The 14,423-nt window shown below is 39.1% G+C and overlaps 1 pseudogene; it reads right to left on the reverse strand.

Annotated features, from left to right (window-relative positions):
• Window positions 1-12,712: 12,712 nt before the first annotated feature.
• On the reverse strand, window positions 12,713-14,423 carry LOC124975577 (lamin-B1-like; annotated as a pseudogene).

Here is a 14,423-nt window from a genome sequence, read left to right on the forward strand (position 1 = left end):
GTGATTTGGCTTATTGATTTAAGATATTTCATTTACATTTGAACAAATTCCCATGTGCAATGACATACATCAACAGTCATTAAGGAAGAGGCATCTTTCTGTTGAATATAAGCCATTCAAGGGAGAATAAGGATAGTGTCTTTTAGAAATTCTTTAGGATGTGTTTTTGGGTCAATAACATAACTTGCTTAGATTTTAATAAATATTTTGTCAGGTCAGCTTAGTTTCTACATTTTTGATGCTACTAGAACGCTGTATTGTTTTCATATTTGTTGATGAGAGGACCTATTTATCTTGAGACATCATTTAGTTCTACCATTCAAAATGTGTAGGTGTGTAAATCCAGTGGCTTAGGTGAAGCTACTGTGGTGTAAGGAAAGTCGTTCAGGTGTCTGGGCACAGAACAACACAACAGATTCAAGTACATCTCTATCCAAGGGTTGCAGTGATGTCATCAGGATACTGCCTCTCTCCATCTCTGCAATGCCCTTTTCTGCTCATGCTGTCTCTGTGGAGAGGTAGCATGCTATCTAGCAGCATTAGGGGCACAATCTGCTGGCTTGGCATTGCAGAAAAAGAGTTTCCCCTGCCTAATGATTATATCAAAAGTCACAGGATTCAGTGTGACTGGGCCAACCTGGGTCAGCCTGGGTCACTGTTCCTCTGCACCATCAGTACAGTGGATTGCTCTAAATGGTCAAGAATGGAGGACTGGAATCACACTTAAGTCATCTTCTCCCCTTTTCTTATGGCATTTTGTAGCTGATGAATCTACTGGTATTTTCAGGAGAGCATAAACAATGATTTTTAAACTTCAGTATCAGTTAAAAGAAATTAGCATCTTCTGCCTCTCACCTTTGGTTGGATGGTAATGAGAAGCCACTTAACTCTGTGTGCACAAGGAAAATGGTGCTAAATCTCCTTGGATGGTTAGCTAATTCTTGAGGTTCCTTAGTACAAGGGAAAGACATCAGCTCCTTATGTTCCATCCAACAGCTCATTGGACTTGCATTAGGTTAGTAAGTGTCCCCTGCAGGGAGTGTTCACTTGTTCGCTTTCCAGTCCACCAAAGTGTATTGTCTGTCCTTCTGTCTGCTCTGGTCACCTCAGATCTTGAGTCAGTATTGCCCCCTGAGATGCTTTGTTCATACTATTCAGACTTTATGTCCAAATTGTAGTAGGAAACATAGGAGTAACTTGGGTATCTTGAACTGCAATAAAAACAAAAGGAAGTAACTTGCTGCCACCCTGAAAGAAGCAATGTAGCCTTTCCATAAAGATGTGGAGAAAGAGAAGTCCACTCCTATGGTTATGATCATGCTACTGGAGTAACTCTTGATCACATCACACCATCCTTGTTTCTTGATATATTTTGTGCATCAGTGAATTTTATAACCCAAATACTTTCTCCTAGGTGAGGCACTTAGAAATGGAAGCATGGAAATGCCAGCTCCATGCCATTTCATGGTGTCCCTGGGTCTCTGCATGCTGCCACACCAACTTTTTTTACAAATTCCTATAATCCCATCAGTTCCCTCTGTTGTGGGGCTATGAAACCAGACAGAAATGAGACTTCCCATGACTCAGACTCAGAAGTGATATCCCATGAGGCTTGCTGATTTCTGTTTTATATAAACAAGATGCTGATGTGGATGCCCTTAGAGGGAAGGGAGCTAGAAGCCATGGGCACCAGGATCCTGTGGTGTTTGGGATCTCTTGCAGTGTACACATATCATACAATGAGAAGAGACCTTGAAAAAATTGTAAATCTCACAGGAATTAATTGGCAGGTCTATGAAAGTTAGTCAGATCAACCTTCCAGTGATAGAGTGGGAACCATGGCTAAGAGAGCAGCTGACTGACTTTCCCTCTCTCATTGTGGTACTCAGATCATGGTAGATTTGCATGTCATCCTTTCTCCCTGAACTTCCTATGTTGTGTCTCTGTATATTTGTGCATTGTAGACATAAGACTTTAGAATTAGGATTTTTCAGAAAGTACACGTATGGGCACATACACCTACTGACAACCTCTAAGCAGGCATAGGAATGATCACTGGGGAACATGTTTAGATCCCAAGGAGGTTCTGCAAGGCACAATGGCTTCTTCAGAATCACACACAAAACCAGAAGAAGGGGATGGATCTGAACCAAACTCTGTCCCAAACCAGGGGGACTGGCTATACCCAGGCCTCTCTGAGGACCTGATCCAGGGTGTGTTGGTATAACTCTGTTCACTTTTGCATGTCATTTTAATGGGAGCAGCCTGCCTCCCTGGGGTCTTTGGAACCATCTTGTGTGACCTCACTTCCTTGGCAATGGAATGCATAGAACTTGAAACCCTAGTAGCCAGGTACCCACAGTCTACATAGAGTCCAAGTCTGCTCACTGGGTTGAGACAGCAAGCCCACAGTAATGAGTTCTTTCTGACTAGTGATCTGTGGATTCTCAGGTTGAAGGAAAGCCCTTAGTATGGGCCTTTCTCTAATATGGAGGTGCTGGGTCAGCACTGGGTCCTGACTCTGGTGATTTTACCCAAGGAGAACAGAGGTGAGACAGGACAGGGGACTGCACATGACTGTAGTCTAGCCCACCACTCAGATTCCCTTTTCAGTAGGCCCAGACCCTCACCAAGTTCCAGGTTTTCTTTTTCTTTTTCTTTTTCTTTTTTTTTTTTTTTTGTGTGTGTGTGTCACATCCCCTGAGAATAAGAAGAAAAACATTTTTAGTTTTGTTTTCACTTGAGTGTATAGCAGGTAGTCATTTTGCAGATGTCTACTGTTTCCTTATTGAAATGTCCCATCTACTGTTTACATGTTGAAATATCCCTTGTTGGTCCCTCAACCGAGGGGGAAGATGACCAAGATTCATCAGTGGATGTGTCCTGTCTAGTGGAAACCTTCAGAATGCTCATCCAGCAGGAGATCAAGATTGGCCTGGTACCTACCCTGTAGAAGGGGTATCAAAATGGGGCTGGGTGCAGTGGTGAGCACACCCAAAAAATCCAAGTATGTTATAAACCTCTCAATAAGATAGGGGTAACTGTATCATTAAGATTTATGAATATTTTATGAAATAAACTGTTTCATTCCCCAGTGTTGCTCAAAAACTTTTTATAGCTACTGTGTATTTTGTCTATAATGTTTAAACATACCTTGCTCAAAAAAATGATTTTTTTGACTGCTATTCTTACTGAAATCATCTATGATATTAAATCAGAATTTTGCTTTTCTTAACTCTCACTGGAAATATTTGTTTTAGTTATGTAAACCCAGAGACATGGTGGGCAGAAGCAGGGAGATAGCAATTTGGAGACCAGCCTTAGTAACTTGGTGAGGCCCCAAACAACTTAGCAAAATCCTGTCAAAAAATTTTTAAAAAATGGAAAATTCTGGGGTTGTGGCTCAGTAGTTAAGCTCCCCAGATTTTCTTAAAAATTGAATTTGATATACTAAAACTGGATTATTCTCCTCCCCTTTTAAAGTATGTTCTTTCTGTCAACAGTAGTTGCATTTTTTTCATTTGGCTTAGATTTAGATGTACTACATAATATGTTAATCATAATATTTAATTTGTTCTTAAGTAATTCCTTTTCCTAAGCTTTTATTTTACAATGAAATCATTTGCCATTACTCTTTTTTTTTATTGTAAACAAATGGGATACATGTTGTTTCTCTGTTTGTACATGGCGTAAAGGCATACCATTTGTGTAATCATAAATTTACATAGGGTAATGTTGGTTGATTCATTCTGTTATTTTTTCCCTTCCCCCCACACCTTCCACCTCTTTTCACTCTATACAGTCCTTCCTTCCTCCATTCTTGCCCCCCTCCCTAACCCTAACTCTAAACCTAACACTAAGCCCTCCCACCCCCCATTATGTGTCATCATCCACTTACTAGCGATATCATTCGTCCTTTGGTTTTTTGAGATTGGCTTATCTCACTTAGCATGAGATTCTCCAATTTCATCCATTTGCCTGCAAATGCCATAATTTTATCATTCTTTATGGCTGAGTAATATTCCATTGTATATATATACCACAGTGTCTTTATCCATTCATCAATTGAAGGACATCTAGGTTGGTTCCACAATCTGGCTATTGTGAACTGAGCAGCTATGAACATTGATGTGGCTGTATCTCTGTAATATGCTGATTTTAAGTCCTTTGGGTATAGGCCAAGGAGTGGGATAGCTGGGTCAAATGGTGGTTCCATTCCAAGTTTTCTAAGGAGTCTCCACACTGCTTTCCAGAGTGGCTGCACTAATTTGCAGCCCCACCAGCAATGTATGAGTGTACCTTTCTTCCCACATCCTCGCCAACACACCTGTTGTTGTTTGTATTCTTGATAATCGTCATTCTAATTGGGGTCAGATGGAATCTTAGGGTGGTTTTGATTTGAATTTCTCTTATTACTAGAGATGTTGAACATTTTTCCATATGTTTGTTGATTGCTTATAGTTCTTCTTCTGTGAAGTGTCTATTCATTTCCTTAGCCCATTTGTTGTTTGGATTATTTGCATCCTTGGTGTAGAGTTTTTTGAGTTCTTTAAAGATTCTGGAGATTAGTGCTCTATCTGAAGTATGATTGCCAAAGATTTTCTCCCACACTGTAGGCTCTTTCTTTGCATTGCTGATAGTTTCCTTTGCTGAGAGAAAGCTTTTTAGTTTGAATGTATCCCAGTTATTGATTCTTGCTTTCATTTCTTGTGCTATGGGAGTCCTGTTGAGGAAGTCTGGTCCTAAGCTGACATGTTGAAGCTCTGGACCTACTTTTTCTTCTATAAGATGCAAGGTCTCTAGTCTGATTCCAAGGTCCTTAATCCATTTTGAGTTTAGTTTTGTGCATGGTGAGAGATATGGGTTTAGTTTCATTCTGTTGCATATGGATTTCCAATTCTCCCAGCACCATTTGTTGAAGAGGCAATCTTTTCTCCATTACATATTTTTGGACCCTTTGTCTAGTATGAGAAAATTGTATTTATTTGGGTTTGTGTCCATGTCCTCTATTCTGTACCATTGATCCACCTTTCTATTTTGGTACCAATACCATGCCGTTTTTGTTACTATTGCTTTGTAGTAGAGTTGAAGATCTGGTATTGCGATACCACCTGCTTCACTCTTTCTGCCAAGGATTGCTTTAGGTATTCTGGGTTTTTTATTCTTCCAGATGAATTTCATAATTGCTTGCTCTATTTCTGTAAGGTACATCATTGGGATTTTAATTAGAATTGCATTGAATCTGCATAGCACTTTTGCTAGTATGGCCATTTTGATAATATTAATTCTTCCTATCCAAGAACATGGGAGATCTTTCCATCTTCTAAGGTTTTCTTGAATTTATTTCTTTAGTGTTCTGTAGTTCTCATTGTAGAGGTCTTTCACCTCTTTTGTGAGATTGATTTCCAAGTATTTTATTTTTTTCAATGCTGTTGTGAATGGGGTAGTTTTCCTGATTTCTCTTTCTGAAGATTCATCACTTATGTATAAAAATGCATTAGATTTATGGGCATTGATCTTATATCCCACTACTTTACTGAATTCACTTATGAGATCTAAAAGTTTTCTGGTGGAATTTCCTGGTTCCTCTAAGTATATAATCATATCATCAGCAAACAGGAATAGTTTGAGTTGTTCTTTTCCAATTTGTATCCCTTTAATTTCTTTGGTCTGTCTAATTGCTCTGGCTAGAGTTTCAAGGACGATATTGAAAAGAAGTAGTGAAAGAGGGAATCCTTGCATTGTTCCACTTTTTAGGGGGAATGCTTTCAGTTTTTCACCATTTAGAATGATATTAGCCATGGGCTTAGCATAGATAGCCTTTACAATGTTAAGGAATGTTCCCACTATCCCTATTTTTTCTAGTGTTTTGAGCATGAAGGGGTGCTGTATTTTATCAATTGCTTTTTTTGCATCTATGGAAATAATCATGTGATTCTTGACTTTAAGTCTATTGATATGGTGAATTACATTTATTGATTTCCTGATGTTGAACCAACCTTGCATCCCTGGGATGAAACCCACTTGATCATGGTGCACTATCTTTTTAATATGTTTTTGTATGTGATTTGCTAAAATTCTGTTGAGAATATTTGTATTGATGTTCATTAAGGATATTGGTCTGAAATTTTCTTTCCTCGATGTGTCTCTGTCTGGTTTAGGTAATATTGGCTTCATAGAATGAGTTTCGGAGGGTTCCCTCCTCTTCTATTTTATGGACTACTTTGAGAAGTTTTGGAATGAGCTCTTCTTTAAAGGTTTTGTAGAACTAGACTGAGAACCCATCTGGTCCTGGACTTTTCTTTGTTGGTAGGCTTTTGATGACTTCTTCTATTTCATTACTTGAAATTGGTCTATTTAATTTGTGTATGTCCTCCTCGTTCAGTTTAGGCAATTCATATGTCTCTAGAAACCTGTTGATGTCTTCGAAATTTTCTATTTTGTTGGAGTATACATTTTCTAAATAGTTTCTAATTATGTTTTGTATTTCAGTCGTGTCTGTTGTGATATTTCCTTGTTCATTCTGAATTTTAGTGATTTGGGATTTCTCTCATCTTCTCTTTGTTAGTGTGGTTAAAGGTTTATCAATTTTGTTTATTTTTTTGAAGAACTAACTATTTATTTTGTCAATTTTTTGTATTGTTTCTTTTGTTTCAATTTTGTTGATTTCAGCTCTGAGTTTAACTATTTCCTGTCTTCTACTACTTTTGGTGTTGGTCTGTTCTTCTTTTTCTAGGGCTTTGAGCTGTAGTGTTCGGTCGTTTATTTGTTGAGTTTTACTTCTTTCATTAAATGCGCTCCATGGAATAAATTTTCCTCTAAGTACTGCTTTCATAGTGTCCCAGAGATTTTGATATGATGTTTCTTTGTTCTCATTTACCTTTAAGAATTTTTTAATTTCCTTCCTAATATCTTCTGTTATCCATTCATCATATAATACCATATTGTTTAATCTCCATGTGTTGGAGTAGTTTCTGTTTCTTATTCTTTCATTTATTTCTAACTTCAATCTATTATGATCTGATATAATACAAGGTAGTGTCTCTATCTTGTTGTATTTGCTAACATTAGCTTTGTGACATAATATATGATCTATTTTAGAGAAGGATCCACGTGCTGCTGAGAAAAAAGTGTTTTCGCTCTTGGTTGGATGGTATATACTATAAATGTCTGTTAAGTCTACATTATTGATTGTGTTATTGAGATCTATGGTTTCTTTGTTCAATTTTTGTTTGGAAGATCTGTCCAGTGGTGAGAAAGGCATGTTAAATCACCTAGTATTATTGTGTTATTGTCTATTTGGTTTCTAAAATTGAGAAGGATTTGTTTGACATACATGGATGAGCCACTGTTTGGGGCATAGATGTTTATGATTGTTATGTCTTGCTGATTTATGCTTCCCTTAAGCAGAATGAAATGTCCTTCTTTATCCTTTCTGACTAACTTTGGCTTGAAGTCTACATTATCTGAAATGAGGATGGATACTCCAGCTTTTTTGCTGAGTCCATGTGCATGGTATGTTTTTCCCCATCCTTTCACCTTTAGTCTATGGGTATCTCTTTCTATGAGGTGAGTCTCTTGCAGGCAATATATTGTTGGATCTTTCTTTTCAATCCAATCTGCCGGTTGATGTCTTTTGATTGATGAATTCAGGCCATTAACATTCAGGGTTATTATTGAAATATGATTTGTATTCCTGGTCATTTGGTCCATTTTTTTTAATTGTATTTATTTATTTATTTTTTTGACACAACTTGGTTCCTCCTTTATTTGACAGTTCCTTTACGATAATTCCTCCCTTTGCTGATTTACTTCTTTGTTTTTTATCTCTTCTTCATGGAATATTTTGCTGAGAATGTTCTGTAATGCTGGCTTTCTTTTTGTAAATTCTTTTAGCTTTTGTTTACCATGGAATGATTTTATTTCATCGTCAAATTTGAAGGTAAGTTTTGCTGGGTATAAGATTCTTGATTGGCATTCATTTTCTTTCAGAGTTTGAAAAATGTTGTTCCAGGCCCTTCTAGCTTTTAGGGTCTGGATTGAAAAATCTGCTGATATCCATATTGGTTTCCCCCTGAATGTAATTTGGTTCTTTTCTCTCACAGTCTTTAAAATTCTGTCTTTATTTTATATGTTAGGTATTTTCATTATAATGTGCCTTGGTGTGGGTCTGTTGTAATTTTGTGTATTTGGAGTCCTATAAGCCTCTTGAACTTGATTTTCCATTTCATTCTTCAGATTTGGGAAATTTTCTGATATTATTTTATTGAATAGATTGTTCATTCCTTTGGTTTGTTTCTCTAAGCCTTCCTCAATCCCAATAATTCTCAAGTTTGGCCTTTTCATGATATCCCATAGTTCTTGGAGATTCTGTTCATGATCTCTTACCATCTTCTCTGTTTGTTCAACTTTGTTTTCAAGGTTAAATATTTTGTCTTCAATATCTGAGGTTCTGTCTTCCAGGTGTTTTATCCTATTGGTTATGCTTTCTATGGAGTTCTTAATTTGGTTTATTGTTTCCTTCATTTCAAGGATTTCTGTTTGTTTTTTTTTCAATATCTCTAACTCTATATTGAAATGATCTTTTGCTTCCTGTATTTGCTCTTTTTACTGTCGATTGGTGCGATCATGCAATGCCTCCATTTGCTCTTTCATCTCATCATTCAATGCCTGCACTTGCTCTTTCATCTCATCGTTTGCTTTTCTGATCATTTTAATTATGTATATTCTGAACTCCCTGTCTGTCATTTCTTCTGCCATGTTCTCGTTGGATTTTATTGATGTCACATCTAGATTTGTTTGGGGCATTTTCTTCCCTTGTTTTCTCATATTATTAGGAATCAGTGGATCATTAAGATATTGCAGATTTCCTCTATTGACTTATAATGTCCCTGAAGATTGCTAGTATATCCCCTCTTATCCTTCAGTAGCCTGAAGTCTTGGAGGAAGTTGATAATCTGGTGCTCCACAAGGAAACTGCCTCTTTAGGGGTGGTGAGCTACAGGGGGGTATATTCCCTGATAGTGGGCAGAGGTGCCTCCACATGTTGAGCAATGGTCATCCAAAAGGGAACTAGGCTGCGGGATGAGGCAAGGCCTCTTTTTGCCTGTGTCTCTGGTTTTACTGTCCTTGTGGGAAAACCTCACCCGGCAGGGAAGACTCACCCAGTGGGGAGGTCTAACTGGTCAGTACCCCTCCTAGAGGTTCCCCTCAATCTACAACTACCGCCTGGGCTGGGCTGCCTTCCTCTGCAACATTCCCAGGGGCCCGGACCTACTTCCTGGGCCTGGGAGCCTCACCCTTCGCAGACGAGTCTCCTTAGGCTGCCTCTCCTCAGAAAACCTGCCCGCAGTCCTGGAAACTTCGCTTCACCCCTAGGTGTGTCTCTGTGCGGCTCTTCCAAAAGAAGTCGCCTAGGTCCTGGGACCCTGCTCTGCACCTAATTGCCTGGCTATGCGGCCCCTCCTCTGAGCCGCCACCTGGAGCCCCATACAATAGCTCCGAGACCCAGAGACGTGCCACACACCTCTTCCTCCGGACAGCCGCCCGGTGTTCCGATGCAGTCACTAGAGTCCAAGCAACTCACTTCGCGTCTCCTCCTCCTGCCAACCGCCCATAGCCCTAGGCAGTCACTCCGAGTCCAAGTGACCCGCCCTGTTCCTCCTCCTCTTTGGGGTAGCGCCCCGGGTGTTCAGGAGCAGTCGCTCGGAGACCAAGTGACCCACCATGCTCCTCCTCCAGGCAGGCCACCGGTGTTCACGAGTGGTAACTTTGAGTCCAAACAACTCACCACTCACCTCCTCCTCTGGCAACCGCCTGTAGCTCTGATGCAGTCACTCCTAGACCAAGTGACCCACCCACGTTCCTCCTCTTCCTTCAGGTAGCCCCCCGGGTGTTCAGAAGTGGTCGCTCTGAGTCTAAACAGCTCGCCACGCAGCTCCTCCTCTGGCAACCACCTGTTGCTCTGATGCAGTCACTCCTACACCAAGCAACCTGCCACAATCCTCCTCTTCCTTCGGGTAGCCCCCTGGGTGTTCAGGAGCGGTCGCTTGGAGACCAAGCGACCCACCGCATTCCTCCTCCAGGCAGGCCACCGGTGTTCAGGAGTGGTCGCTTTGAGTCCAAACAACTCACCACTCGCCTCCTCCTCTGGCAACCGCCTGTAGCTCTGATGCAGTCACTCCTACACCAAGCAACCCGCCACATTCCTCCTCTTCCTTCGGGTAGCCCCCCAGTGTTCAGGAGCGGTTGTTCTGAGTCTAAACAGCTCGCCACACAGCTCCTCCTCAGGCAGCCACCTGGAGTTCCAGTGGTTGCTCTGTGTCCAAGCGCTGTGCTGAGCAGCCACCTCTACGATGTTCCCAGTGGTCCGTGTTTACCTCTCTCGTGGGGGGAGGGGTGTCTCGCGGCAACTCTACTTCACAAAGTTCCCTGCATTCCGGGACTACTGCCCCAACCGGGACGCCTCCCCAATGGGAGAGACTCACCCGGCGGCTTTGAGTTGGTCCCAAGTCTCTCACTATCTCGTCTTTTGAATCCTACATCCTGGAGCAACATGAAATGCAGCCGCCCTCTAGTCCACCATCTTGAAACCCCCCTGCCATTACTTTTTTAACACAAAATTACAATCTTTCTCTACTTTTCTCACCAAGTCTACAAAGTACTATTTTATTCTTTGGTCATCTATCAATATTTCTCATATATGAAATACGTTTGACTATAAGAAAGTTAACAAAGATTTGGTCTCATGCCAAAACACATTGAAAAATAAATGCAGTAAAGTGTTTCAAAGTTAATGCAGTAAAATGGACCATATACGTGTTAGAAATTGTTTTAAATTGTGTTCCTACTAGGATGTAGTAGATCATTATGTTACTATGTGAAATATAAGAATTTTAATTAAGTTTGGGAAATAATCATTTTATTTGCTATTTGTGTATTCACTTGTTATTTAAATATCTGTATTTTAAATAAATTTATTTTACCAAGTTTTGTTTCATAGTTTTTGTCTCTGGGAAAAAGTAGAATACACACAATTCTTTCAGATTGTTAAAGAAGACAAAAAAATGATTGATTAGATTGATAATTTTCACAGTGCTAATTGGATATGGTCCTTAGGTATTTGTCTAGAAATAATTTTAATGTGTTTCTATATAATCAGGTCTATTGGTTTATCTTTAGTGTAGTTATAATAAAACTAATCACCAAAAATATGCACATAAAATTCATTTTAATAATTTGCACATTTATTTAATATTATTTTTATGAAATAATTCTACTCCCACAAATGATCACCTTTAATGAATACTATTTGTGTATGTGGAATTTGAAATACAGTATTGTCTTTTTCTTTTATTCAACAAAAGTTTAATACCTATGAAGTATACATAAATTATTTTCTCTGAAAGATTCTATTTTCTAAGTACTTACACTTTTGTCATGCTTGACTATATTGCAGTGAATCGGTGTTAAATAAATAGAAACTCCAAATTTTGTCTTTCTCACCTTACAAAAATAGCAAAAAGTGATTCCTAAAACAGTCTAAACTTATTTAGTATACACTGTGCACAGTGAATTACAGTATGAATATAGAAATCTAAACCTACTTGAATAGGTTTAGATAAAACTCCTAAAATGGGGTTATTTGAATGTATACAGTTTATTTCTGTTGCAATTTTATGTGACATAAAGGTAGTTAAGCTAGTCAGGAATTAGAATGCAAATATTCTTATTTGTAATGAAATAATAAAAAATTATTCTTGGGTACCATAGAAGCATACTGTATGTATTCTATAATTTATCATAGATTTGATTTACAAAAACTAAGGAGAGTTTAGAATTTAACCTTCATTTCTTTTGACTCATAATTAGAAATGTTTGATACTTGAATGATTTATGTAACTATAATAGATGATAATTATATAAAAACTGTATAGAAAGTTGAGTTGTTATCTCTTTAATTTTGGAGGGTTTAATATTAAAGCAGCCTTTTTATTTGTTAATGTCACATAAAAATTTAAACATGTTACTGATGCATTTTAGTAGAGAAGCCCCTCCCTCCATCTCATCACACCATCCTCATTCCCCTCCGGATTTAAGAATCTAAGAGAAGTAACCATAAAACCAAATTTTGTGCAATTCTTCATTCAGAGTGTTTACATGATGATTACATTAACATCAACCATCTTACTAAATGTCTTTTCCATTTTAAAAAAAGTTACTTTGAGTGCTTTTTACAATAAAATTCAGTACAGAATTTCAATAGATTAAAAAATGCTTTCCCCAATCCCTCACAGCACTGTTTTTTTATAGCAGAAAACAATCAAGAGCAGATCGCTAATCTGTATGGAACAATCTCCAAATTATGCCAAACAATGATTTATTTATCCTTCCCTCACATTCTCAAAGAAATTTAAAAATGAAAAGAAAAGAAAATACATGTTTTTTAAAGCCAAAAATTGTGAGTGACCCTTTCCACACAGTACACAGTTAATAGTGTCAATAATTCACATCTTGCAACAAAGTGTATGGATATGATTTATTTTACAAAATTTTCAGTCAAAAAGGAAATTAAAGCCATCAGATTCACAGCTTAAAAATTTATGTAAAAGAAGTATGAAAATAGTCTGTGCTTTTGAGAAGGCTCTGCACTGTATATCCTTAAGGATTATCATACATCTTTGCCTTAAGGAAGGCAGTTGACTTGAGAAGTTTACATAATTGCACAGCTTCTGTTGGATGATTTTTGGTCTCCCTGCTGGTGGAATACTTCTTCCTCAACAACCACTCCAGTTAGTTCTTCCTCTTCAGGTATGATTGTTTAAAATACTGCACCTATTTGTATAGCCTCCTCTCTATGTAAAATTTTCAGTATAACCTACACATCTTCACCAGTGCCCAAGAATTCTGGTTCTTCCAGAAGAGGTCAGTGGGAGTACTGGCCATGACACCAGCATTTGCAGCCCCCATTGAAACAGTCTGACCAGCCTTCAGCACATATCTTGAAGTATGTTGTGAGCATCAATGTGTCTACAATTTTCTTGATCACCTCTGCCTGCCATTGTTTGATCCTGTTCACAAGTGTTTTTCAATTGAATAAATTTCCCATCAACCTCGATCTCTTCAATGCACACATTCCCAGTGACTGAGGTGGAATGAAAGATGCTAACACTATTACTGACCTTTGATTCTTCCACATGAACTCCCTTCTGCTTTCCTCTACTTGCACACACACTACACCTTGAGGATGCACAGGGCACTGACACATGGGAAGAAGGACCTGTAGAGGGCTTCAGCAGCTCCTCTTTGCCTTTTAGGAGTTTCCTGTAAGCACAGCTTTCAAATTTAACATCAAGAAGTTGTTCATAATCATTCAGCTGTTGCTGCACCTGATCCCTTATCCCTTATTTCCCCATCCCTCTCTCTTTGTCAGCATGCAGTGAATGTTTTCTCTTTCTTTGCAAGCAAGCCCTCAAACTCCTGAATTATTTTCAAACATGCTCTATCTAGACTTTTGTAGAATAGAAAGTTGAGATGAAAGGTTTTCAATTCTCACAGGACTTTCCCTCATTTCTTCCCTGGCACTGTTGACGGTAGCAGTCAGTATTCATCCTCGAGGATAGTCTGGGATTCTCAAGTTTGGCATGGTAAATCTGCTCCATCTCTTCCTTGTACAGCCTCACTTGGGCGTCATGTTGCTTTCTCACCTCATGAAGGACTTGAGCCTGCTTATACACATACTCAATCTGACATCCAGAATCCACTTTTACCAAGTGTGTTTCATACTTTCTTGTCTCATTAATCTCTTCATACATGTTTTTACAAAACTCCAAATCCTCAGGAAGGCTCTGAAAATGATTCTCCAAATCCACTTTAAGTAAAGTTTCTTTGTGTTTTTGGCACAAAAACACCTGGGCAAGCTGATCCTTCAGGTCCTCTAAATCTCCCTCTAAACTTGTTTTGAACACCAAGTGTAAAGTAGCTAGAGCTGCATGTTTAGAGTTCAGTGCTGCTCCACATTCTCAAAGCTTGATATAGGCTCAATTAAGATCAGATTCTTTCTTAGCATAATTGAGGTGAAGCTAGCCATGCTTGGTCTTGCATTTACCCAACTCCATCTGCAGCTTGGCCAACTCTTGAGTTGCATCCTCTAGCGCCTGTCGTGCATGGGCCAGCTTGGTTTCTTATAGTGCCTTGAGTCCCTTGAACTAGTGACTGTGTACCTCTTTCCACTCAGTCACCTGCAGCTGCAGCCCACTCTTCTGTCTCAGACTGTGCACATTGTTGATGTACAGGGCCAGTGGGTTATTGAACTCACGGAGGTCCTCCATCTGCAGCTGCAACAGTTGCATGGGGCTCCTCAGAGTGGTGGGGACACCGGCGCCAATGCCTGTCCACCACGACAAGGAGGTCGCTGTCGCCAT

The sequence above is a fragment of the Sciurus carolinensis genome, unplaced genomic scaffold (genome assembly GCF_902686445.1).
Source record: "Sciurus carolinensis unplaced genomic scaffold, mSciCar1.2, whole genome shotgun sequence".
In the NCBI taxonomy this organism is placed as follows: Eukaryota; Metazoa; Chordata; class Mammalia; order Rodentia; family Sciuridae; genus Sciurus; species Sciurus carolinensis.